Below are 24,548 nucleotides of genomic sequence, written 5' to 3' on the forward strand. Positions count from 1 at the left end.
CAGTGGCCATGTAAAGGAAGAAAGCAGCCAGAGTAAATGAGTTCCTACTATATATCAAGAACTTTTATATGCATATTTTCATGCAGGAAGTTAATCCTCATAAATATCGTGAGCAACAAGAGCTATTATTCTCATTTTATAATGAAGGAAACTGTATCTTAAAGAGATTAAATGACTTGGGGCAAATCACTATACATTAAGAGGTGAAATAGATTCAAATCCAGTTTTGTTAGGTTCTGAAACCTGTATTTCTATGTACTGTATCAAAAGATTTATAATGCCCGAGTCTACAGGAAGAATTCTGGAAATTAGCTGGATGTGCAGAGAAATGGGAAAGCCATGAAAGCCCATCTGTCCCTTCCTCTGCTTACTAAGCACCTCCTCTGTGCCTGACACTATGCTGGGTGCCAGGGATCTAGGGGTGAACAAACTATGGCCCCTGCTCCTGAGAGGGGTCACAGTATAGTGAGGGAGGCTCTCCAGGGAAAGAAAAGCTAAGACAAAATCAGGAAACTGAGTAAGAGCGAGAAGGGCAGAGGATTCTAAAACATCAGAACCAGACGGGTTCTTGGAAGACAACTACTCAAAACCTGGCTGCATCACTTGGAATCAATCTGGAAGATTATTAGAACCAAAAATTTCCAAGCATTCAATCTCCATTTCTACGGATGTGCAAGTGGGCCCAGGAATCAGTACAGTTAACAATTATCCTAAGTGGTTCAGTAGAACTGGTTCACAGTCCAGGTGAATAAAACCACAGATCCATCCCTTTCCCTTGGCAGGTATGAAAGCAGAAGTGCAGAAAGGGAACATGACTAACCCAAGGACATACAAGAGTCCATGCTTCAGACTCAAGTTGCCAGCTTCCGGCCAAACGACTTGAAGTCATTTTTCAAAAATTCAGAATGATTTACTTTTAGGCATTGTATCTGCATTTGTAAACGTACATAAGACATTTTATGTACATGTACTAGCTAGTTCTCTCAGGATAATGTTATGTGCCTACTGGAAAATTATTTTTTACAAAAGCACAGTGTGGAAAATAACACAGATCTATTTAGAAGACTAAAATGGATATACAGGATGGATACAGGTTTTCATAATCAACAACCATATTCTCCGCCCTATCCTAACCTCTGACCACCGCCATCCTAGGGGAGCGCAATAGGGCAATAAACTTTATTAATTAATCAAGGACAGTGCTTCAAGGTCTGGGTTCTCAGACTGTGATGAAGGCAAGGGAAAAGCAACAGACAAATAAAGCACTTCGGGTTGGCTCAGGCCTTGCTATACCCACAGCATCTTTCTCCACCCAGGAGGGGACACTCTGACCACTGAAAAAGTGCTGAGCCTCCTGCTCCTGACTTCTCCACAGGCAGCTCAATTCCCTTGCCTTGCTAGAATATCAGAAAGATCCTCTGTCCTTCCAGCTTTAGATTCCTTCTACTGGATACATGTAGGTGACAGGCAAAGGTCAGAGGTACAGAGGTTCTGAGGCTTGAGGGGAAGCAGGCCTTTCTGCAGGCGTTCTGTGAGCTCACTGAGCTGCTCACCAGCTATCTCCACTGGGTCTCCTTTTTCAGTTTCACTGAAGTTTGCCCATACTGCTGTTTGAGAACTCTGACAGCAAACTACATGCTCTGCCTCAATTTCCTCATGTCCTGCTTTTTGGCAGTCTTGCCCAAATCCAATACCATTTACCAATTTGCATGTCATCTTTGTGTAGGGGCCTTGTTAATCTTTTCTGTATCATTCCAATTTTAGGATATGTGCTGCTGAAGCGAGCACCCAATTCCATTTACTTTTTGAGGCCCAGCTTCCAGGGCTATTCCTTCCTCTTCCACTTGCAGGCCCCAGGTTCTGAGGCTGGTAAGGGAGCCCAGAAGCAGTGGTTAGAGGGGTAGATAGGAAAGACTCAGCAGAGCTCAGTGTTAGAGAAGCTAAATGCAGAAAGGGTTCCAAGGAGGGGTACAAGAGCAGTGCCGAGTGGGGAGGTGGCCTCAGAAGGATTAGAGCGGAAGCGAGCTCAGCTCACTGGCCTCCCCACCCTGGGTCTGTCACTGATATGCCAGGCAAGTCATACCCTTCTTTTAGCCTCATTTTTCTCATCTGTAAGTGAGGAAATTGAATTAGCTTGTGTCCATGGTTCCCATCCAGATTCTGAAATTCTATTTTTTTCTTTTTTGGCATTGGGTACAAATGACTAAGATTGACACTATGACTCAATAATAAATGTTTATAATCCAGAACTACAGAGTCTGAAATCTTAGAGCTAGAAGAGATTGACCGATGCAGTTTTTTCTTTCCTGCCCATTTGATGATAAGGAAATTAAGGCCCAGAGGACTATAAATTCTCTGTGGGCTGAGGGCTGGGACTATCTGTCTCATTCCCCACTGCCTGCCTGGAACATTTTCAAAATGTTTGTTGAATGAATGAATGAACAAATAAGGTCCCTCCAAGGTCAGGCAGCCTGGGGGCAGGGGAAATATCCTCTCTCCTTGCCTGGAGGGAGGGAGCAGGATAAAACAGAAGCCTCGGGCTGCTTCTGGCCCTTGAAGGTATGGTGCTCTCCAGCTGGAGAGCCAGAACAGAGCCAGGAACAAATTCTCAAGGCTGGTGGTGCCAGCGGCGGTTGGCCACAAAGTGGGCTTCTGCTAGAGTCCTCCGTGCTGTGCATAATGAATCACGATATGTCAATTACTACATTCTGTTAACAAGCTCGTGTCCGCCTGTGCATCGCCAATGAGTGCCCTGCAATTTGCCACAGATCTGCAGTTAATATGTGGCACAGCAAGGGGGGCAGAGGATTTTGAGATACTCCAGGCCCAGGGAAATCAGGTGGCTGGATTGTTTTTGGCAACTACTGGCCTCAGTGATTGGGCAGCAGTAGGTAGGGATGTACATTCTCCTCTTTGGGGACCAGGTCTGTGTTCTGGGTACCCTTTTGTGTCCTGGAGGTAAAAGGATGTCTGACTCAGATAAGTCCACCTAGAGGAAGCCATCTCTATACTACTTTGTCTGAAGTACCAAACAAGATGGGGCAGAGAGTGGGAATTAAAAAAAAAAAAATCACCCGCAGCATGGTTGGACGGCCTGATCATCTATTATCAGCTCTGAAGTCTTGAACAGGATTCAAAAGCCAACTCTACTACATACAAGCTGTGTGACCTCGAGTAAGTCTCTTCATTTCTCTGACTTAGTTTCCACATCTGCAAAATGGGGATAAGAATATCTATTTTGCAGAGGTATTTGCAAGTACTAAATCAGATAATGCATATCAAACCCAGAAGAGTAGCTGGCATGGAGGGGGCGTATGGTTTATGAGCCTCCTATCCCGTTCGAGATGTTTTCTGAAGGGATTCTAACCTCTGGAGGAGGATTAGGGCCAGGACCCTACGCAATCCCAGACAAGAAGCTTTGTGTTTCAGATGTGTATGTGTGTGTCCCGCCACTCCCCACCCCCCAGTGGCTCCACGGTGACGATTACAACTGCAGGCATGTGAGGATGTCGGATGTGCCTTCCTCAACTCCACACTGGCTGCGTGAGAAGTGAAGAAGCCTCCTGGTGAGAGGGGAGGCTGCTCATTTCTCAGGCAGCACCGCTGCAGCCCCTGACCTACTTTCTTACTAAAAATAGCCCCTCTTAGGTCACTGCTGCAAATTGAATTCCACTGCTTCACTGCACCCTGGAAGCAGGTGGGTGGGCGTCAGAGCACATTTGGTGAGCAGGAACCTCCGCTTCTGTGGCATCTGGCTGCCCACTACGCATGCTAATCCCACACATCTGCCCACAGGGCAGAGGGCTCCAGTGCCCACCCTGCCCAACCCGCGACGTCTGCACACAGCAGGGCTACACCTGGCTGCCCCCCCCTCCCAGGATGCTCTGTACGGGGTGGGGAGGGAGAGAAGGGGTGGGAACAGTTCCTGGGATTTGAAGTCTGATAGAACTGCATTCAAATATGAGCTCCACTGTGTACTTATTACTTAACCTTGGGCAGGACACTTAAATTTTCTTTGCCTCAGTCTCCTCATCTGTAAAACGGAGATAATAAAACTGACCTCAAGGTACTATACAGATAAGAAATGCTGTATGTAAAGGAGTCGTTGACAAAGAACAGGTGCTCGATAATGAAGCGGTAATAGTTACTCTCTCCACTGTCTGGCCTGCTGGTCCACAGTGCCCTCATGCTGAAGCCTCTTATGGCAGCAGGGGCAAAGGGCTAGCAGACCACTCGGAGAACCAGATAGATTTTAGGCTGAAAGCACCTTAGAGGTAGTTAGGTCAAGTGTTCCCACACATGGCTAAGCATCACAGTAACTAAAGCAGCTTATTAACAACACTGATTCCCAGGGCGCCTGGGTGGCTGAGTTGCTTAAGTGTCTGACTCTTGATTTGGGCTCAGGTCATAATCTCAGGGTCATGGGATAGAGCCCCACAACAGGCTCCATGATCAGCTTGGAGTCTACATGGGATTCTCTCTCTCCCACTCCCTATACCCCTCCCCACCACATGCGCACTCTCTCTCTCTAAAATAAATAAATAAATAAATATTTAAGCAAACAAAACAATACTGATTCCAGATCTTTGCCCTGGATTTTGGGATTCAGGACACCTGTCTTGGGACATGAGAATTTGCATTTTACTAAGCTTTCCAAGTATCTGTGGTATCTGCACTGCCAGGTTCAAGAACCTTTGAGTTAGGCCAGTCACCTCCTTAAAAATAAATGGGTAAATGAATTACTGTTATTTGACCTCCATTATAAGGGTAATGTATAGTCATTATAAAATATGCAGAAAATATGGAAAAGTAAAGAGTGAAAAACAATTTAAACAACATGTATTGAGTACCCATTAAGTGCCGGGCCCTCTACTAAGCCCTGGGGATTTGGCAATAACACAGTTCTGACCCTCAAGGGGCATCCAGTCTATGTTTAGAGACAGAAACAGATAGAGAAAACTAACACGATTATAGACATGTTAGATCCTTCTTACAAAATGTGCAGAAACAGAGATGAAGGCACAAGTTACTTTTCCTACGAAGTCAGGGAAATCTTAAGCTGACCTGGAAGGAGATTAAGTATTCACCTTCTGGCCAAGGGAGGGAAGAGCATTTCAGAAGGAATGAACAGAACATACAAAGCACACACAGTTGGGAAAATGTCCTAGGTCACCATATATGGCAAATGGTGGCACAGGGGTAGCTGGTGTGAACGACTGGGGCCAGATCATGAAGGATCCTGGATGATATCAACAGTGTTGCCTACATTAGGAAGCATGATTTTTCCAATACACTTTTTTTTTATAGATGCCTTTTTGGTTTCATTTTTACATGACCAATGCTATTACTTTTTTTTATTTTTAAGACTTTATTTCTTAGAGAGAGAGAAAGCACAAGCAGAGGGAGCAGAAGAGAGAGAAGCAGGGTTCCCCTGAGCAGGGAACCTGATGTAGGCCTCTATCCCAGGACCCTGAGATCATGACCTGAGCCAAAGGTAGATGCTTAACCGATTGAGCCACCCAGGCGCCCCCAAAGCTGTTACTCTTTAGTAAATACTGCAAATTAATCAAGTCATAATTGATCCAATCCCAATTATCAGACATTTACGCAGCTTCTAGTTTTACTAAATCATACAAACACTAAGATGGACTATCTTTAACCATAAAGCTGTTTCCATATTTAAGGTCTTTCCTTTGGAGACAATTCCAGGACATGAATTAATAGATGAAATTGAATGGACATCTTCAAGGCTCTTGATAAATAGTTCCAAAGGACTTTCCAAAAGTGACTTGTTCTTGTAAATGAGGAGGGAGGGTCCAAAGAAGTTATAAGTCTTATCCCAGATGCTGAATGGGGGTGGATCCAAGAGCAAAACCTGAGTCTCCTAACTCCTGGTCCAGTGTTCTGTCTTCTACAACACATTGCCTACCTACAGACTTGGGCTGAAAGCAATAAGATATATATAGCCAATGCCTGTGATCACTTCTAACTAAGGATCTTAGGTTAGTTTATACATGGATGGGATATTAGAGTAATATGTACATGCTTAGGCACATGAACACATGTGAAACTCTATATGAAAGTCTGTTTCTAACCTTATCATATATGCTCTTCCCCGCAATTACAGTTTCTGTTCTAACCAAGCCAAGAATATTTTACACTATCTTACCTCTGCACCTTTGATCCTACATGAAATATCTCCTGTTCACCTCTTCAAATTCTACGCATGATTTAAAAAGACAGACCTATACGATCCAAAAAACATTTCCAGACTCTGTGGGCATTTGCCACCATAACACTCATATATGATACTTATTTTATTGTTTTGCAGCACCTCTAGCATTGATGTAAAACTATTTAAGTGTATCTACAAAATAAAAGTTCGTCTCGGGCCTCCATTATTAGAGGTAAATCAAAAACACTTACGCCTTCCTAAAGTTAATGAGGGTAGATTTACTTCAAAAAAGCACTTCTAGAGTTTGATGGGCTCAAGAAAGGTCAGTCTCATACCCTGTGCCTCCCGTGTCACTATAGCAGACAGGCATCTCGGTAGATTGGAAAGGATTGGGAGAATCATGGTGTCCATGTGCTGAGGACCTACTCTGAGTAGCCACAATGCCAGGTGCTTCACATACATTACCCAGAATGACCTTAAAATAATCCCAGCAAGGGAAATAATTATTCTTGCCATTTTACAGATGAGGAATGGGAGACCTGCAACACTGGGTAACTTGCTCAAAGGTCAACACCATTAGAAAGTGTCAAAACTGGGATTTAAATCCAAGTATGTCTGACTCAAAGGACCTTTTTTTTTTTTCCCCTGCTTTACTACAGTGTCTCAGCAAATGTCACTTCAGTTCTGGCTCTGCCTGTGATCAAGCTCTATGGTCCCCCGTGAGGATTCATGCTGAGTCCTAGCTTTCTCACCTATGAGATGGGGATAATTATCTCCCTATCCTGCCCTCACTCCCAACACACACACACACACACACACACACACACACACACACACACACACATACAGCAGTTGTCAAGACTGAATGAGTGTCAGAGATTCAGACAGACATACAATTAGAGTCATGAACATTACGGGTCATTATGACAATGACTGGAGACCCTGCCAAGATCCTCTGTCATTTAAAAAGGATTTAATGATGTTCTCTAGACAGCCCCTTCTAACACCAGAAAGTGGCTGGCTGCAATGCATTTCTTAATGACCTGCAGTAAGACCTGAAATCAAGAAGTTAAAACTCAGAAGATCCATTAGCCAAAATACTGCATTCCTGGAGCCTCTAGGGAATTATGGTTTCCCAGTACATTTTCCTGCTCCTATATATATAGATGTGCACACATACACGTCTTTTACCAGCGGCCCATTTCTAAAAAGCAGGATTCAGGAGAAGGCTGGCTGGGCTCAGACTCCACCACCAGGGGGCCAGTTACAAATGGGTTTGGGGCATTCATTCCAGTTTTGCAGAGGCTTCTGGTACAATGTCAGGGGACCTGGCTGAGGTGTTGGGAAAACTGGCTTATAATTCAGATTTTGCAGCTTACTAGTTGTATAACCTTGGGCAAGACCTCTCGGCCTTCTCTTTCATAGAAAATAGGGAAAATGCCTCATCCTAGGCAAATGAGTTAATGTCCTGGACTGCTGTTTCCCCTGCTCTGAGACTGATGCCCCAGTTACGATGTGTCAAGTGCTCACTGTGTGCCTGGCCCCGTGCTGAGGCTCCTCAAACATTCTTTCACTCACCCTCACCATCCTAGGAGATGAATACTATTATCTCCATTTGACCGATGCAGAAGCCTACACTCAGTTATTCAGTCATCTGTTCCAGGTCACAGTGTTCAGCTGCAGAGTTAGGATTCAAACTCTCGTCTCTTTGAGACCCTGTGCTCTTCACCGCCAAATAAAATTCCTGCCTAACAGGAAGCTGTTGCAAGATGACATGAAATAACATTTATTACTGTAATGTATGGATCTTGAGAACAGAGGGGAGAGATAGGAACTGCCTGAAAAAGATTTACTGCTGTGCTCCCCAAATTCATGAAGTCAGCCACGCAGTGAACATGGGCAGGAGTGATGGATGAAATCGTCCCAAGCTGTAACAAGCAGCTGAAGGCCGGTATGGTAGTGAGAGGGCCCTGCTGAAGACCAGGGCAAAGCACTCATGCCTGAGCATCGGCACGGCTTCCTCGAAGCTGATGACGTCCAAGGTGACTGTGCCGGACACAGAGGAGGAAGGTGTGACTGTGAAGGTGGGACAGGCACCTCCAGAGAAGCTGGACAGTCTCCTCCCCACCCTCACTCTGACCCCCCACTCTTAAGCTGAAAGGATAAAGGGACACTTGAGGCAGACACCACATTTTTAAACCTTAGGCAGCATCAAGCTAAAAATAGAGCCGTGAGTCAAGTGTCTATTACTGAGTCCTCTGCCTCTGCACTCTGGAAACCAGACCGTTTCACTCTTCATCAACCCCACCATTCCAAGGCACTCGTTGCCACAGCTTGGAGATGCGGGGAAGTAGCGTTACTGAGAGTCTAATGAGCACCTGCTATCGTGCTGGGCCCTTTGCGATCTCCTCTGAGCTGCGTGATGACCGTGTGAGGCAGGTCTTATCACTCCCATTTTATAGATGAGGATACCGAGGCCCAGGCTGGCAAGAGGACTTGCTCAGGGTCACTCAGCTTGTAAGTGGTGATGCTGGGAATAGAACCCAGGTGAGTCTGGGTCCAGAACTCATGTTCTTTCAAATACACATGCCTGCTACATTTCAAAGAAAGAAGGCGAGCTTCACGTAAGGCCTATTGACTGATAGAAGCAACAGTGCTATCCAATTTACCTTAGGACTCTGGGAAGGATGCAGCAAAGCAGCCATTTAAATGATTCACTCCTGTGACTGACAAGAAGACTCTTCTTAGTTATAGCTTTGGCAGCTGCTAAATCTGCGTGGCCACCCCACCCCCTCCAGCTGGCTCGGGGAGGTGGAATTATTTATATAAGAATTTCAGTGGCCTCCTGCCTCAAAGCATGATTAGCAGAGACTTTTAAGTGATAAGAATGCCAGAAGTCACAATAAAGGACAAGGGGAGTCAGGGTCGGGGAAAATAACAGGAGAGGATTTTCTAAAAAGCAGAGCCATTGGTACAAACACAATAGAATAACTTCCAAAGTTTACGAAAACACTTTCTTAGCAATTTCTCCATCCAATGCTCATAACATCCTGGGAGGTAAATTTTAGACTCTCCATTTTATAGGTGATGAAAATGTGGTTCCAAAATGTTAAGGTCAAAAGTCCAAGGTCAGACAGAGGCTGAGACAAGAACCTACGACTCCTAATTCCCATCCAGGGCTTCCCCCAACCCACCCACTCCTTAAAGCTGTGAAGACAGAAATTTGTGAGGCCTATAAAAGAAAAGGCCTATAGACTTGCTCCTCCGAATGACAGGACCAGCAAGGGTCAGGACCAGAGAGAAGCAGCATAATGTCTAGGCTTTGGAATCAGAACCTTTTTTTTTCAAATCCCACCTTAGATATCTACTAATTGTGTGGCCCTGGGCAAGTCACTTGATCTCTCTGCTTGACTTCCTCACTTGTGTTTTTTAAGATTTATTTGAGAGAGAGAGAGAGAGTGAGTCAGGGGACAGGAAAAGGGAGAGATTATTCAAGCAGATTCCCTGCTGGGCACAGAGCCTGATGCAGGGCTCAATCTCATGACCTTGAGGATCACAACCTGAGCCAAAAACCAAGAGCTGGATGCTCAACCAACTGAGCCACCCAGGTGCCCCTTAACCTCCTCACTTGTACAACATAGCTGATAATAGTACCTACCTTACATAGTTATGGTATCAATTAAATTGAAAAGAAAATCAAACAATATATGCCCAGTGCCTGGCACCAAGAGGTGATTGTCACTGTTTTTATCATCATGCTTAAGGAGGGTGCTCAGCACACTGCTTGGCACCAGGAGATGCTCAGTAAATCCTGTCTCCTCTGCTTCCCCATGCCCCCACACCTCTCAGGGCAGAAACTCTCCATCCATTACCTGCAGACCTGTTGAGAGGAGGTCTAGGGTTGGAAATCGGGAGAACAGACGGTGCTTCTTCCCGGGCAGCCTGACTGGGCTGGCCTTGTTTTCTGGGGCAGTGAGCTGCTACATGAAATCATTAATCATACTTCGTGCTATGTGCTTTCAGGTCACTCCCCAGAAATTAGCAATCACATCGTGGATTTTCCTCAAGGAGACACACCCCTCACATGTATGGGCTCCTACCCAGGACCAAACCCTCACAATGGCTTCTTGACATCTAAGGAGAAAGTCTTGAAGGTGGGGTACAACCTTGCAAAACACGGCCAGGAAAGCAGTCTCTGCCCAGGGTCAAACTACTACAGCAGCAGGAATAATCACAGAATGGTCACATCGGTGTAACATTATCAAAGGCATGGCAAAACTATACCCTAGAGCAGGGCCACTTAGCAAAAACACTATCCATATAGACACAAAGAAGAAAAAACTACTTAGGTAGTCCTGCTTCACTAATCTTTCTCTACAGAAACTCCCTGACCTCTCTGAAGAGTTAAAAGTCTTCATCCCAATCTCCTACCAGGTAGTTCTATTTGGATGTTCCACAGGCATCTCACACTCGGTTATGTTCAAAAATAAATTCATCACCTTGCCTATAGCCTACTCTTTCCTCTCTCCATGTATTTGCCTTCTTAGTCAATGATGGCTCATCCACCCAGGCTACCAAGCAGATCACTGGACACCATCTGTGATCCTGTCCGTTCTTCTCCTTCCCTTCTCAACCCTGTTCATGCCATGTCATTGAAATCCCAATAAGGTGAGCTTGGTCTTTCAAATCTCTTCTTACTTTCTATCTCAGTTGCCGTGACTTATTTCAGATCCTCATCGCCCATCCCTTAAGGTAATGAATGCTTTGGCTTCTCCACTCATCTCTCTCTTCCAGACCCTCCTTCCTTCAATTCAGCCATCCTCCAGTTCCAGAATGATTTAAAATACAATTTGGATCAAGCGATGGTCAGTTTTATGTGGCATGTGTACCCAATTATTCAATCAAACACTAATCTAAGGTGTTGCCGTAAAAATATTCTGTAGATGTGATTAACATCTATAATGAATTGACTTTATGGAGAAATTATTCTGGATAACATGGGTGGCCCTGATCCAATCAGCTGAAAGGCCTTGAGACCCCTTTACAGTCTGTCTTCAGGACAGCTCCATTGCTTGTACCACTGACAGCTTAAAGGCAACAGAGCCATCAAGTTTGTCTTTTACCCTCTGCCCACATCTCCACTGCCGTGGCTGGAGACCTCACTGCAGCTGACCAGGAATCATCTAGGCAGTCAACACCCAAGACTCAGAATTTCTATTAGGCCTGCTCTTACATTTATACCCAGTTAAATGTTACTTTGTTGGCTTCAGCTCATATCTCCATCCTTGCTTTGTTTCTGATTTTGTCATTCTTTGCATATATAAACCCTCCCAGTTTTCTCATATCTCAGAAAGTGGAACACACTCACTCATTCTTCTTTGTCTTCTTGGGGACAGTCTGAGGCTGGAAACCTTGGCAGCCATAAGAGATCCCTTTGCAGCTCTTATCAATCTAATGAATAATTTGGGAGAATATCAATAATTATGAATCCTCCACATTGGATATCTAGCCCTTTACAATGTAGAATACACTCAGGACAATGCTCTTCTTCTTGAGCAAGTTATTTAACCTCTCTTTGCTTTAGTTTCCCCATCTGTGAACCAAGCATAATAGTACCTACCTTATGTTTAATGTAAAGAACCAATTAATAATGCATATAAAACGTATAAAACCATGCATGGTCCATGGGAAGGACCAACAATGTCAGCTATTACCGTTATTTTGGTCAATAAATATTCAAGAGTTGGTAATTTACTGTGTTGGCTTATTTTTCCCTTACCTTCCCCCAAACCTGAATTACTGAGGTCTTTGCCTTCTTTTTCAAACTGCAGTTGAATTCATATAGCAACACCCGAAAGAGCCTCAAAACTTGGGGAATGAAAGGAAATAGGTCTAATTTCTATACTGTAGTGGGCCACACATGCTAACAACCTGTGAGCTATTGTCGGGGAGGGAAATGGAGGACATGATGTGTCTAGTGGGGATGAGCAGCAGAAATTACCCAGAAGTGAACCGAGTCAAGGGCTTCCATGCCATGGCTGCCAGGTCACAGTGACAAGAGTGAGACCTTTGGAGCTCACTTCAAGTGTTGCTAATGCTCTGTCTCCAAAGAGGTGTGGTGATGCCAACTGGAGTCAACACTTGGGGGCTGTCATCCTGGGCTTAGCCTCTGACTTGCTGTGTGATTTGGGGCAAATCATTTCCCCATTCAGGCCATCATTTCCTCTTTGGGGGGGATTAGAGCAGCTAAACTTCTGCTTCCCTCTCTCAAGAAGGCAGGTCCCTCCCACAGTAGAAGCCCATAAACATTTGGCTACCCACTCCATTTGGCAAAGTTAAGTTTTTAAAATGCGTTTGTCCAAGAGTCTCTATGATTTTACTTGTTGTTTTTTGGTTTTTGTTGTTTTTGTATGCCTTCTGCTGTGTATTGGCATTTGTTGAATTTTTTTGCAAGTCAGTTCCCAACCAATTGAAATAAATTCTCTTCATATGCAGAATTTATCTAAGAGGTGCTTCCTGAATAAAACGAACAGGCTCACAAAACTCTCAAAATCCACCATCACAAAGGCCAAGATGCAGAAGCTTCAGCTCTGGATGGCTTACCTTCCATCAACTCATAGCCTGCCTTGTAGTCTCTGGGCTACTCTGGGGCCACTTCCTCTGCTCTTTGCAGCTGTGGGCTACCAAGGAGAGCTAGGAACTTCCCACTAACTAGGGCAGACCGAGTCTTTCACCTCTACTTTCATCTCTACTCCCTTCTAAAGCCACATTAAAAGGACTGGAAAGAACTAAAGAAAGTATAAATCTACCTAGGAAAGGAGAATAGGAGAGACAACAGCAGACAAGATAGCACAACATATTCCAGATGAAGAAGGGATAGAAGAGGTAACTACTCAGAGTGAAGCAGGCTGCAGTCCAGTGCAGGCTGGAGGGGATAGTAAAACTAGAATCCACTTTTCTTGCACAACTCTGGAAAGCCTCAGGACTGAGAGGCACCAAGTGCCTTTGAAAGTGGGGTAAAGACAGAGCTGAACTCAGAGAGATTGGCTGAAAGCCTCTGTATGGGACAGTTAGGTTCTCAGATTTTTCCCAGCACACAGAACCAGGCAAGCTACTTCCTAAGGGAACACTAGATATTTATTCTCTGGAGAAACTAAACCAGGGAGGCCCTGAACTCAAGAAAAAACAGACACACTGCAGGTCTGGAGTGACAATAAGGATGAAACAAATAGTTTCAGTGACAATCTGTGTTATGAGTGATGGGACCCCAAGCCTCCATCCTCCATCCTGTTCCAGAAAGTCAACAGCCAGGCATAGATATGACAAGGCAAGAAATTAGAAAAAAAGCCCATAAATACTCATCTCGGGAGGTCCATGAATGAAAAAGCTTCCCTCACTCCTCTGCCCCACATCTTACACGAGGTCTACCTACGAGGCAGGGAGCCTTCTCCATGCAAACATAGCCTCACTTTGTGTCTCACTCCCAATATGAACAGACAGCTAAAGATGACCATGTTTCTAGAGAGGAAAACCTTTGCAACAGTCCAGGCCTCAGCACAAGACAGACTACACCTCACAGGAGCAGCAGGGCAGAGTTTTGTAAAGGAATCATTCACAGAGGCAGGGACAATATTTAGGGAAACCAACAGGGATAGTTTCACACCCCAGGACCACTGGTAAAGCTAGAGCTTCACCACCTCTAAGCCAGCAGAGGCAAGGGAAGGCTGTGTCTAGTGGAACCAGAGGGTGAAGTTATGGAGAGGGGAGAAGCTGGGAGAATAAATATGCTGACCTCACCTTTCTCCAGTCCTCAGATCTCCTGCTGTGCCTCTCATTAGCCGAATCCTACTAGAAGTCAGAAGGCAAGGGAGCCTGCTGATACAGGCCATGGAGCTCAGTCTCCTGGGAGGCACATGACAGGGTGTAAAGAGCACATCTGGGGGGCAAACAAACAACATCCAGCATAGTCTCCAATAGGTAGGACAAAACCCCAAACAAAGAAAAGAAAAAAGTAGAAGAAACGGAGACAAAGCCAAGAGCAAAAGAAAACATTTTTAAAACTCATTTATACTAGTACCTACTGAAAAATAATAGATGACAAAGCTACAATATGATCAAGGACAGAAAATTATTTTTTATTTTATTTATTAAAAATTTTTTTTATTGGAATTCAACTTGCCAACATATAGCATAACACCCAGTGCTCACCCCGTGAAGTGCCCCCCCTAGAAAATTATTTTTTTAAAAAAAGGATTTCAGAAGAATAAAGAGTCCTTGAAAATTAAAAAAGAGAGCCAAAATAAAAATTCCATTATAAAGGCTGGAAAATCAAGTCAGCAAAATTCCCAGAAGGTGATGCAAAAAGTCAAAAGATTTCCAAGAGGAAAGAAAACCTAAGAAAATTAGAAGGAAAGTCCAGGAAATTCAATACACATCTAAGAAGTCCCAGAAAGTGAGAACTGAGACAAATAAGGAAAAAATTATCAAAAATGATTTCAAGAAAAATTTCCCAGAATTCAAGGGCATAAGCATCCACTAGAAGATTCAATGAGTACCAGGACAAGGAATAAAAGAACATCCACACCAAGGCACGTCATTGTAAAATTTCAAAACAATGAAGAGAAAGAGAAACTCCTAAAAATTTTAAAGAGAAAAAAAAAAAAAAAAAAACCTGGTCACATACAAAGGAACAGAAATTAGAAAAAAAAAAATAGACTGCTCACTAGTAACACTAGAAGCTAGAGGACAATGGAAAAACCTCCAAAAATCAGAAGGAAAAGGATTTCCAACCTCGAATCCTACACACAGCTCAACTGTCAATCAAGTGTGAAAACATGTATTTTCAGAAATTCCAGGAATCAAAAAATTTACCTCTAACTACTCTTTCTCAGGGAGTTACTGGAACATGCATTCCACCAAAGAGACCAATCTCAAGAAGGAGGAAGACAGGGAACAGCAGATGAATCAGGATTTAACACAGGAGAGCAGTAAAGATCACTAACAGGGTAATGGCTGTGCAGGCCTGGTGTAAGCATTTCAGACAGAACCAGGGCTCTGGGGTGCAGTGGGGGTGGGGACACTGCTAACAGACTTGAAGTATTTGACCATATAAAAAGAGTATCAAGAGGCAAAGAAGGGGCACCTGGGTGGCTCAGTTGGCTGAGTATGGGTCTTAATTTTTGGTTCAGGTCATGATCTCAGGGTCATGAGATCAAGGCCCACATCGGGCTCCGCACTTAGCACGGACTCTGTTTGAGCTTTCCATCCTCTGCTCCTCCCTCTGTTTGCATGTACTCCCACACACACTCTCTCTCTCTAAAATAAATAAATAAATCTTTTAAAAAGAGGTGAAGAGGTGTTTTACAGATATTTGGGGGCATTTGGGAAGAATTAGTGGTTAGTATACAGAAAAATCAAACAAAGGAGGGGGGGCGGGAAACAAGCAATTTTCTCCAAGAAAAAGAGAAAGTATAGCACAGAAGCTCTATCATGATATGTTACTTGGTTCAGCAGTGAGAACAGTATTTATACTCGTCTTAATAACAGACTAATGATTTCAGTACAGTGGAGGATGGAGGAAGAAGAAATGGAAGTGATGACGTAAGATAATTTTTATTTATATTAAGAAATCAATAAATATGAATTGTATGTATGTATGTATGTATTTATTTATTTATTTATTTTTTGAGAAGGGGAGAGAGATTGAGGAGGGAAAGAGGGAGAATCTTAAGCAGACTCCATGCTGAGCCCAACCTGGGGCTCGATCTCACCACCCTGAGATCATGACCTGAGCCAAAATCAAGAGTTGGACGTTCAACCAACAGAGCCACCCAGGTGCTCCTAAATTTTAATGTATATTTATAAATCAATAGACATAATTTGTTTTATTTAAAATTGATATCTTAAATGAGTATTTGATTTAGAAATACAGAGGTAGGGCGCCTGGGTGGCTCAGCGGTTGAGCGTCTGCCTTTGGCCCAGGGCGTGATCCTGGAGTCCTGGGATGAAGTCCAACATTGGGTTCCCTGCGTGGAGCCTGCTTTTCCCTCTGCCTGTGTCTCTGCCTCTCTCTCTGTGTCTCTCATGAATAAATAAATAAAATCTTAAAAAAAAAAAAAGAAATACAGAGGTAAATATCTGAAAAGAATTCAAAATGGCTGGTTCTGGGAATGGGTCTTGGGATGAGAAAAGGTGAGGCAGAAAGTGCCATTCTTAAACCTTTCAATGCTTTTTTTTTTTAACTTTTTAACTATATGTGTGTGTATATATATATGTATACAAACACACACACATGCACACACTATTCTGTATTAAACAAAAAGTAATCTAATAAAAAAGCACACACTCCAGAGTCAGATAATCTGGTTCAAACAGTGCCACCCAGCACCACTCGTAAGATCTTAAGATGCTTACCTTTTCTGAGTCTCGTTTTTTTCATCTGCACAACAGGATTGCGTGTTACAGTGTAAGTAAGCTACAGGCACACGAATATGTAGGAGTATATGCCAGAGCTTAGTGAGACAGTGGATGTAAGAGCTTAGTCTGGCTCGTGCCACACGGTAAGTTCCCGGGGGAGGAGGGAGATCACTGGCACATGTGACGGTCACATCACCTTGGCTCCGTTTCAAGAGTGAAGACTAGACTCTCTGCTCCAATACAACTCAACCAGGCAATAAGCAAAGTGAGGGCATGGCCCATTACCTGTGTCCTCACAGCCCATCCACAGGACCTAGCCTCACACTGGACACATAGGAAGAGTATTTTCACTAGTCTATGTCTGTTGTCTGTGGCATTGACTTAAGAGGAGAGGAGCAAGATGACGAAGAGGGCCATATGGGAAGCAAGGCGAAACACCAGAAAGAGCCCTCAAGTGAGTCAGAACTAGACATACTGAGCACCTACTCTGTGCCAAGAGCTTTTCCATAAACCACACAATTCACTCCAGGGACAAGCATTTATAGAAGCGGTTATTATCTCAATCTTCAAAGAAGTAGAACCCACAGTTCAGAGAGAGTGGCAACTTGCACATGGTCACACAGACATTAAGCAGCAGAGCTGGAATTGGAAGTCATGGCCTCCTAACTCCAAGGCCTCAGGCTTCTTACACTATCTTACATCGCCTGGGGCAAATTTGGCAACTTTCCTGAGACTCCTTGTCGTCACCTGCACATAGGGACTGAGCCTCCCCTGAGAACCTCCAAGCAGCGGGGACAGTGAGAACAAGCAGGTGAGTCAGAGAGCCTTGGGCACTGTGAGCCACGAGCACATGTAAGAGGCACTCCTGTCCGCACACACGCCACATGAGGGCTATGCAGCGAGCTTCCCATTCCTGTTAGTCTCTTGGCTCCCATGGGAAGAGGAAAGGACTAGCCTCGAGCTGGGCCTGGAGTTGCACCTAGGAGAGGGCAGAGTCCTGGCCAAGGAATCTGACGGGGATTCTGGAGCCTGATGCCTGGTATCATTGTGCTAAGGGCCAGGTCAGCAGCATCCTTCTTGTCTCAAGCAGAAAAGCACAAGCTTACTGAATTAATATCTTACAAAGCCACAAGATCAAACCCAGTTCCTCTGTGATTCTTCTGTTGAAATATATAGAAAATCAATCAAAGGAAGGGGAGGGGGGGAAACATGCAACTTTAACCCCAGGAAAAGAGAAAGTATAGCACAGCAGCTGTATCATGATACTGTGACTCTGCAAGATGAAGTCCCAGCCCCATAGCTCGTCACTCAAGGCCTTTGTGAGCTGGCTGCAGACACCCAGCAGTCTTATCTCCCTTTGCTCTGTTCCCCACCTGATCCCTTCTTTTCCCCCAATTTGCCATACCTTCTCCATGCTCTTGCTCATGCTGATCCCATTTGCTGGAATGCCTTTCTCCTTATTTAAGACCCACTTATACATGATCTCCTCTGAGAAGCATTCCCTTAATGCCATGTTAGGAGCAAGGCGTGACTTTATGGAAGAATAAAACCAAAAAGTGTCACAGCTGGAAGACACCCTGAAGATTATCTTACACAAGTCTCTTCTTTTATCCATAAAGAAACGGAGGTCCAGAGAAGGAAAGTGGCCAGCCCAGGGTGACAGCAGCTAGTCTTGCACTCCAGTCCCATGGCCCAGGGCTCTTTCTACTACATGATGCAGCCTCTTAATGAATCAATAAATCCATGAATGGCCAAATGGGCAAACAGAGCATTGACAAAGGCCTGCCCAGAGAGAGCACTTTGGAATGAGTAGTCACAGCTGTTCTGTGTTAAGGGCTTTTGGTGCACCCAGGAGGAAGAGGGATTCCAGAGAGAGAAGAGGCAGCAGGGACAACAGCCACAGGGTAGGAGGGTGCTAAGGGGCAACACTGTGAAGTGCCACTTCTTAGTGCCACCCAGACTCTGGAAGCTTGCTCCTAAGGAAGGACAGAGTGGGCCCACAGGCCAGACTTCTTGGTCATTGTAAAGCTGCTCCATGCTGCCCATGGTCCCCTAGGTATTATGCTCTGAGGAGAGACAACGAGGCAGGGGCTGGCCTCTGGCCCTGCAGACAGATGCTATCGGCAGTAGCTCTGCTGTTGCTTCTTCCTGGCTTCCAAAGTCACATGCACGCTATAAGATTATCTGGTGCTGCCTGCTATGCTAATTAAGCCAAAGCTCGACCCCTTCAGGGAGGTAGCAGGATGAGGGGAAAGTGCAGACCTCAGAGTCAAGGGGTGTTAGTCTGAATCCCAGGCTCCAGCTCTTTGAGTTCCCAGTTTCCCGTCTGACAATCAGGGATAATTCTCATCTGTCCATGCTGATGGTGCATGAAATGAAACGATATACGCCAAGTGCTCAGAATGGTGCCAGCACACAGTAGGCACCCAACTACTATCCATTCTCTTTTCTCTGCAAAAAGGCATTATCTATTTTTTTTCAAAGCCTTTTATCTTCTGCTATAATTGTCAACTTCTGGAGTGTCTTCCTAAATAACCCATAATGGCTCCACACTGTCTATACAATAAAGTCAATGCCCCTCAGCATGCCGTTGGAGACCTGGCCCTAGCTGACCCGCAGCTGTTCTGATGGTTGGCCACTGTCCTTCAACCATGATTCACTCTTTAAAGCCTTCCTTCCCTTTGCTCAGGTTGGCCCCTCAGCACACAAGGCTCTTCACGCTTCTTCCGCTCAAAAGCTACCTCTTCTATGAGGATTTCCAAAATTAATCATTTCTCCTTTTCAACCTTTTCTTCTAATTCCTATCACTCTCTGCTTGGGATTCATACAGAGTTTATGGAGTACATTTTTTTTTAAGATTTTATTTATTTGAGAGAGAGAGAGAGAGAGAGAGAGCATGTGAGCACAGCGGGGGGAGGGGCAGAGAAGCAGACGCTCTACTGAGCAGGGAGCCAGATGTGGGGGTTGATCCCAGGAGCCTGGGATCACCACCCAAGCCAAAGGCAGACACTTAACCAACTGAGTCACCTGAGTGCCCCAGTGTTTATTAAGTACATATTATGTGCCAGACTTAATTCATAGGTCTCTTTCCCACTAAATGTGAGCTCCTTGACACAGGGCAACAAGCACTGGCTATATTTCTCTGCAGCACCCAGAATGCCACATGGCATACTGTCAGCCACTAATATGGCCTGAAGGGAAGGAATGAGGATAATACTGTATGTGACTGTCAGTATTTAACAAATGTGTAGCACCCCTGCATGCAAGGCAGGCAGAGACAATTCAGACTATTAAGAGGCACAACACATAAAAAGTACTCTGGGTACCATATACCATCCCATAGGAATTCCATCCATACTGGTGGTGGGGAAGAGAAGGGAACCTTGGTATAGTTAAGATCATAGAAACAGTCCCAAGGAAAGATTCTGCTGGCTTGGACTAAGCAGTAGTAGTAGAAACAGAGCAGAGTGGATGTTCTCAGGATATGTTTAGAGGTAAAGTCAGCAAGACTTAGGGATTCTATGAGAAGATGAATGAGGAAAGGAGAGGAATCAATGTGGACTCCTAGATTTTTGGCTTCAATGACTGGGTCGATGGTGATGCCTATATACCAATTAAAAGACCCAGTAGAGATGGTCTTGAAAAAAACAAATAAAAGTTCTATTCTGGGCACATTACATTGGAGATACCTATTTAAAATTAATGTGGAGATGTCAAATGGGGACCTGGATATATGATCTGTTCAGAGGAGAGGTCAGAGCTGAACATAAAAATTGGGAAATAATCAGCATACAAAGTTTTTTAAATCATGGGACTAAATGTGGTTGACTGGAAAACCAGCAGAGAGAGAAAAGATGGGAGACCAACACAGAGCCCCAGAGTGCTCGGACCTTGAGCTTTTGGGCAGAGAGATGGAGCCCATGAAGGAGACTAAGGAGAAGCAGCCAATGAAACGGAGGAACCAGGAGAGCAGGGTGTCATGAACACCAAGAAAACTGTTTCAAGAAGGAAGATGAGTAGGTTCTAGAGGACTGTGGTACAATATTGTGCCTACAGATAACAATACCATTTTGTACACTTAAAAATCTTTATGAGAAGAAACCTCATTAAATGACACCACCATTAATAAATTTTTTTTTAAGTGCAAAGCAGTTTGTGGACATGAGGTCAGACTTGAGTGTTGCAGCAGAACTTTAGAAACATTTCTCATATGGGGATCCTCAGGCCCAGAGAGGGAAAGTGACTGCCAAGATCACATAGAGAGCAGATGGCAGACAAAGCTGGGACCAGACCCCAGCCCTTCCACTGGGGAAGGTGGCTTCTAGCTCACTCTACCTCTCTGTAGTTTTTACCTTGAGTTCACCTTTGTTATATTTACCTTTGCAAGGCCCCAAGCCTCATATTTATAAACAAGTACAGCAGGTCACGACTGTGGTTTCTGCTACTAGAAGCAACCCTAAGAGGATCAGAGAGCATTGTGCTAAAATGTGGTAAACAAATCTTGTGCCCAAAAAGGCTGGCATGAAAGAGTAATTAGCAAGTATGTGAGCCTCCTTGACAGCCTGAAATGCTCACCTGTGGTCTCATATAGAATGATGCCTGTGGAGTGATACTACCATTGCTTCTTTGGGAATAATAGCGAAAAAAAATCCACCTTTATTGAAAGCTAAAAAGGCATACCTTGTAATGTGAGGCCATGCCTTGAAAACAAATGACTCAACAGAAATGTGATTTAAACAATAACCAGTGGTCTGTAAAAACATCTCTGTATTAATTGTGAAACATCTCTCCCAAATGCCAAAGATCTTATCGCGTTTCTGGCCTGATAGAGAAGAAAGTGCGGTGCCCCAGGCAGCCAGGTGCCCTAGGCAGTGGCAATGAATATATCTCACTCCAGAGATGAGCAAAGCATGATCTGGGATAGTACACTGAGAACCCACAGAACCAAAGGGCTGCTCTGCCTCAACAAACAGCCCAGGAGGTCATAGCCACCCGGGAAAGTACCTTGAGAATCAGCCACCAGCTTTAGACTGAACAGCATGAGGTGGACCTAAGGTCTACTCCCAGCTCTGCCACTGACTAGCTGGAAATCTTGGGTCAGTCACTGCCTCTCTTTATGCCTTAGGGCTGCTCTGGGAGCAATGGGATCCAGAAGGGCAGCCAAAGAAAGGGAATTCAATAAATAGTGTTCAAAGCATATTGGGTAGCCATCGGAAAAAAATGAAGTTGAATCCACACTTGACACTCTATACCAACATAAGTTCCAAATGGACCAGAGACTTACATGTTAAACAAACAAACATAAAAAGTACCAGAGTAAAATATGAGGAAAGTCTTTTATACCCCGAAATAGGGAGGGCTTCTCTAACTCAAAATCCAGAAGCCATACAGGAAAACACTGATACGTTTCATCTATAGAGAAAGAGAAAGTTGCATAGCAAAATCAGGACCAAACAAAAACACCAAAAGCAGAAACAAAAAAAGTTGAGAAAATACATTTATAGTCTGAACCACAAAGGCCTACTTTTCCCAATCCATAAAAAACTCCTAGAATTTTTTTTAAGAGATTTTATTTATTTGAGAAAGGGGTGGGGGTGGGGAAAGTGAGTGGGGGGAAGGGGCAGAGAGAGAGGGAGAAGCAGATTCCCCACTGAGCAGGGAGCCTGAAGTAGGGCTCAATCCCAGGACCCTGAGATCATGACATGAATTGAAGGCAGATGCTTAACCAACTGAGCTACCCAGGCGTCCTGCTCCTAGAAATTTATTAGAAAAAGACCAACAATCTAACTAGAAGAAAGGGCAAAGGATACTGAGGCAGGCCAGACAATATTGTCCCAAAGTCCTAATTCCTGGAGCCTGTGAGTGTTACATGACATGGCAAAGAAGAACTGAGGTGGTAGATGAAATTAAATTTGTTAATTAGCTGACTTTAAGATAGGGAGATTATGTTGGATTTTCCAGGGCAGGAGGGGGGCCTAAAGGAATCCTGTGGAAAGTCAGCATCAGAGTGATGTGATGCAAGATTGATTCAACCAGCCACTGCTTTGAAGATGGCAGAGGTCACAGTCAAGAAACACAGGTGGCCTCCAGAAGCTGAAAGAGGCAAGAAAACACTCTCCCTATAGACCTCAGGAAAAAAAAAAAAATGCAGCCTGCTGACACCCTGATTTTAGCCCAGTGAGACCCATTTCGGACTTTTCACCTTGAACTGTACAATAACTCATTTGTGTTGTTTAAAGCCACTAATTTTCTGGTAATCTGTTATTGTAGCCATGAAAAACTAATAAGTTATGGAGAAACCCTTCATAAATACAGGGGTGCCTGGGTGGCTCCATCAGTAAAGCATCCAACTTTTCGTTTTAGCTCAGGTTCTGATCTCAAGGTTGTGAGATAGAGCCCCGCATCAGGTTCCATGCTCAGTGGCGGTCTGCCTGAGATTCTCTCCCTCTCCTTCCTCTTCTGCTCTTCTCCCTGCTTGTGCACATACATACTCTCTCAAATAAATAAAAATTTAAAAAAGGAAAAAATACAAAGAGCTCCTATTGAATATACAAAAAGGTGCTCAATTTTCATTCACAACTACAAATAGAGGGATTAGAAAGGCCACAATCATCTTAAAGAAGAACAGCGTTGGAAGACTTAATACCAGATACCAGAATTTATTATAAAGCTGCAATCAAGGTGGTTTGGTACTAGAATGCACATAGAAAAATAACTAATGAAAGAGAAGAGAGAGTCCAAAAACAAATTTACACATATATAGTCCCTTGATTTACAACAAAGGAGCCTCTGAAATTCAATGGAGAAAGGACAAACTTTTCAGTAGAAGGTTTTAGAGCAATGTTTTGTTGCTTTTTTATATTGATTCAAAATGGATTGTAAGCCTAAAATGTAAAAGGCAAAATAATAAAGTTTCAAGTTGAACACAAAGGAGAATATTTTCATTTCATGACCTTGGAGCAATCAAAAATGTTTTAAAGAGGACACAAATACCTCAAACTATTAAATAAAAGATTAATAAATTGGACTTCATTAGAGTTAAGGATATCTGTGCACAAAAGACACCATTAAGAGAGCAAAAGAGCAGGCCACTGACTGGGAAAAGATGTTCACACACTATATATATATGTGTGTGTGTATATATATATGTATATACTATGGTATATATATACCATATATGTATATATGTATAAGTTAGTTCACGCTATATATGTGTGTGTACACACACACACACACACACACACACACACAGAGAAAAGGTCTTGGATCCATCAGATAAAGGATGCCTGTAAACCATTAAGAAAAACATAGACAAAACCCACTTGAGAGTGCGCTTAATTAAGTCTTTGCACTTGACAGAAGAAGCTACCTAAGTGGCCTGTAAGTATATGAAATGGTGCTCTGTATTATTGGTTATAAGAAAAATGTAAACTAAAATGACAGTGAGGTTCCACACTACTTACCCCACAGGATAGCCTCAATCAGCAAGACTGAAAATACCTGGCAAGGATATGGCACAGTTGGAACTCCCGTATATTGCTGATGGGCAATATATATAATTGGCCCTACTACTTCGGAAAACTGTTTATCTGCTCATGCTAAGGATATGATCCAGAAATCATACTCTCAGTTACACACGGAAGAGAAATCAATGTGTATTTTCACCAAAAGGCAGGTATAAGAATTTTGAGAGCAGCCTTACTCATAATCCTCCAACTAGAAGCAATCCAAATCTTCAACAGTGAAATGGACATATAAGTTGTGGTACATTCATCCAGTGGGCTATTACTGACCAATAAAAAAAGAACTTCCACTGTATATGAAATACATGATTCTTAGAGACACAATGTGTTCAATAAAGAAGCTGAACACAAAAGAGTACAAAGTGCATAACACCCTTTACATGAAGTTCAACCACATGCAAAACTCATTTCTGGAGACAGAAGTTAGAAGAGCA

At 43.8% G+C, this 24,548-nt stretch overlaps 1 protein-coding gene, 1 long non-coding RNA gene and 1 other non-coding gene across 3 annotated transcripts in view; all 3 read right to left on the reverse strand.

Moving 5' to 3' along the window:
• LOC112667709 (uncharacterized) overlaps positions 1-16,899 on the reverse strand; it is a 45,818-nt gene extending 28,919 nt beyond the window's left edge. The window contains exons 1-2 of the long non-coding RNA XR_004807741.2: positions 16,589-16,899; positions 11,544-11,626 (exon numbers count right to left, since the gene is read on the reverse strand). This is a non-coding gene — a long non-coding RNA (uncharacterized LOC112667709). The remainder of the gene's footprint in view (positions 1-11,543; positions 11,627-16,588) is intronic.
• The window catches only part of SERGEF (secretion regulating guanine nucleotide exchange factor), a 219,351-nt gene that overhangs the window by 51,125 nt on the left and 143,678 nt on the right, over positions 1-24,548 (reverse strand).
• LOC112668001 (U6 spliceosomal RNA) lies at positions 1,682-1,788 on the reverse strand. Its single transcript, XR_003141382.1, has one exon. It is a non-coding gene; the product is annotated as a U6 spliceosomal RNA (small nuclear RNA).

This window comes from Canis lupus, chromosome 21 (genome assembly GCF_003254725.2).
Source record: "Canis lupus dingo isolate Sandy chromosome 21, ASM325472v2, whole genome shotgun sequence".
NCBI classification, from domain to species: domain Eukaryota; kingdom Metazoa; phylum Chordata; class Mammalia; order Carnivora; family Canidae; genus Canis; species Canis lupus.